At 27.2% G+C, this 3,326-nt stretch overlaps 1 protein-coding gene and 1 long non-coding RNA gene across 19 annotated transcripts in view; one reads left to right on the top strand and one right to left on the bottom strand.

Annotated features, from left to right (window-relative positions):
• LOC111675065 (PDZ and LIM domain protein Zasp) overlaps positions 1 to 3,326 on the bottom strand; it is a 205,168-nt gene that overhangs the window by 193,600 nt on the left and 8,242 nt on the right. The gene's annotated exons all lie outside the window — the stretch shown is intronic.
• LOC124420528 lies at positions 1,060 to 1,999 on the top strand. Its single transcript, XR_006941246.1, has 2 exons — positions 1,060 to 1,237; positions 1,768 to 1,999. It is a non-coding gene; the product is annotated as an uncharacterized LOC124420528 (long non-coding RNA).

The following is a 3,326-nucleotide window of genomic DNA, read 5'->3' as shown; positions in this document are numbered from 1 at the left end:
AGACTATAGACTAGACTATAGACTAGACTATAGACTAGACTATAGACTGGACTATAGACTAGACTATAGACTAGACTATAGACTAGACTATATACTAGACTATAGACTTTAATAAAGGCATCATTATTGACTGTACTATATGCATCACTATAGACTATACTTTATGCTAAACTGTGGACTTGACACTATACTAGTTTGCAGACTATGCATTATGTGCTAAAAAATACACTAATCTATAGCCTACAATATAGACTAGACTATAGACTATACTGCAGACTAATTTCCAGACAAGAATATAGACACAGTTTTAAAATGAGTACTAGGTATGTATTTGAATACAATTTTTATTGGGTTAGTGAATAAACGCATTTCCGGTTTACAAACAAATAAATAGTGACAAATACCATCAAGTGGCATATTTTTTCGTTCTGTTTCTATTTTATGCATAAAAATGCTTAAATGATGGCAATAAACAACAAAAGGAATACAGAAATATATATTTAAGACAAAACTATTCATTCGAATTAAAAAACACAAATGATAAACAAACAAGCAAATTTTTTATACAATGAAAATGTGAAAAAGAAAATCTCGGAAAAATTATAATAAGTAGTTAGAAAAATAATGGCTAAAAGCCAAAATTATCTAAACAAAATTTTAATGTAAATAAATAAGTACACACTAACCGAAGACGAATGAATACAAAAACAAAATTTATTGAATTTTAAAATAAAATAAACATTAAATGAAAATCCCGAAAGAAAAATTTGTTTGTGTAGTTTTGTGGTACGATTTTCCATACGATAAAAAAAATATGTAGAAAATTCAAAAAATCGAAAAGAGAGGTGAAAATTCACAAAAGAAAACTCAAAGAATTGTGAAGAACAAAAAAATGCAAAACTGTTTTGAGAGATAGAGGAAAATTAAAAAATTTCAAAAGCAAAAAAAAAAAACGCTGATATTCGAAAATATTTTTTGTGCTTTTTCTAAATTTTCCCAAAGTTTTCTTTAGTTGAGAGAAAACCGTCGCTTGGTTAACGTCGCTTTTTTTTAGTAAGAAAAAAATCTCAGTTTTTTCCCAAACGAATTTCTTTTAGCAACGATCAAAGTTCTTTTTAATTTTCTAAACGTTTAATTTTTAAAAAATTCAAATAATAACAAACTGCTAAAAAGTTAAGCGATTGGACGCAATTTGAGCCAATTTAACGATCGATATTTAGGAGAGCTTTAATAAGAAGTGTGTAATTTTAAATAATTGTTAAATAAATAATGAAAATAAAAAGAATAAGAATTAAAATAACAAAAACCAAAAACTAATTAAAAGTAAAATTGTAAAAGAAAACTTGAACAGTATTTCATCCAAAAAAGAAAAATTATTAACAAGTGCTTTCAATTTCATTTCGCAGTCCTTAATATTTAGAAAAATTCTGTACATGAATTAATTTTGAAGGTTATCTTTCATTACGAAACCAAAAAAACAACAACAACAATACAAAAAATTTTATTAAAAAAAAGAAAAGAAAATTCTATTATAAATCTCAGTGCTAATTTAATATGAACGTTTAATTTTTTTTATTTTCGACTGAAACAAATACAACCACAAAGAAACAAAATCTTTTTTTAACAACCACCCACTTTTCTGATTTTTTTTTTATTTTTTCGCAACAACTACAACAAATAATCATCATTATCATCTTTAAAATTTTGAGTTAATTTTGTATTTTTTTCTTCTTTCTTCTATCTGTTGCTTTCTTTTTTTCATCATAGATTCTTGTTGGAGATCTGTTAAATTTAAATTCGAACCAAAAATTCAAAAAAATCCAAAAAATTATTTCGGAATATTTTCATTCGAACAACAGTCATCTTCGCATCTTTAATATTATCGTCGTTGTCGTCAAACAGGCGTTTTATATATTTAATAATTAAAATTAATATATAAAACAACAGCAACAACAACTTTAAAAAATTTCCTCAAAATCTAAATCGAAAACATTTCAAGGTGAGTATATTTTTAGAAAATATTTTTGCTCAACTAAGAAAAGAAAATATTCTTTCTATTCATTTCAAAATCATACATGCATCTGTGTATGAGTGCTGGTTCTTAGATAAATCTATCTATATGAAAAAAAAAACTCAGATATAGGTACAAACTTAGGCCCCCTGTATTTGTTTAAACAAAAAAGAAAAGTACAGCAAAACAACGAAATTATACATACCGTGCTGCACCACCTTGCTTACATTTAAATTTCATAATTTAACTCTTTTTGTTTATATTTTACGTCATGGACCGGTAACCGCCTACAAATATACTTTCTTCCATGTCATCCATTATCTTTCACACCTTTTATACCTTTAAATAATTTCGGCTGCTCTTGAACTTATTTGTAAATTCTTCTCTTCCACCTGTTCGTAAACCCAACGAAATTGCTCTGCAGCTTTTTTGTAGTTGTTCTCCTATTTTGTAGTTTTTAAAAGAGAAATGAGAGAATTCTCAATTAAGGAAATATACTTTTTGGTTGAACAAGGTACAGTTTTTTGGAGATTTAAAAAAATTTAATCTGTATAAATGGAATTTCGATGCCTTTTGCCGAATATGAAAATTTTTAAGAATTAATACTCAGTAAAAATATTTCAAGATCAGACAAATTTAAAAACATTTGAATCTTATAAACTACACGTCATCTCTTTAAGAGCTTGAAATGCAATGTAACCATTTTTGATTTCCGAGTTTTATGCTGACACTAGATATAATTTCCAAAGGCATGAACTGAACCGATTCTGCCGATTTTCCTTATCTAGGTTTCTGTTGTTTTGACTGTAGAATAGTACATTCTAATAGATTAAACTCTATATACTAGACTATAGACTATACAATAGACTAGGGAATACTTAGACTAGACTACAGAAGAGACTTTTTATTATACAAGAAATTAGACTATAGACTACATTATAAGAAAAACTAGACTATAAACTAGACTATTGACTACACTATTAACTAGACAATAGGCTAGACTATAGACTAGACTACAGACTAGACTATAGACTAGACTATAGACTCGACTATAGACTAGACTGTATACTTGACCATAGACTTGACTATAGACTTGACTATAGACATGACTCTAGACTAGACTATAGATTAGACTATAGACTAGACTATAGACTATAGATTAGACTATAGATTAGACTATAGACTAGACTATAGACTAGACTATAATCAAGACTATAGACTAGACTATAGACTAGACTATAGACTAGACTATAGACTAGACTATAGACTAGACTATAGACTAGACTATAGACTAGACTATAGACTAGGCTATAGA

The sequence above is a fragment of the Lucilia cuprina genome, chromosome 6 (genome assembly GCF_022045245.1).
Source record: "Lucilia cuprina isolate Lc7/37 chromosome 6, ASM2204524v1, whole genome shotgun sequence".
Lineage (NCBI taxonomy): Eukaryota > Metazoa > Arthropoda > Insecta > Diptera > Calliphoridae > Lucilia > Lucilia cuprina.
Note: the sequence above shows the minus strand (reverse complement) of the source record. Positions and strands in the feature narration are given on the sequence as shown.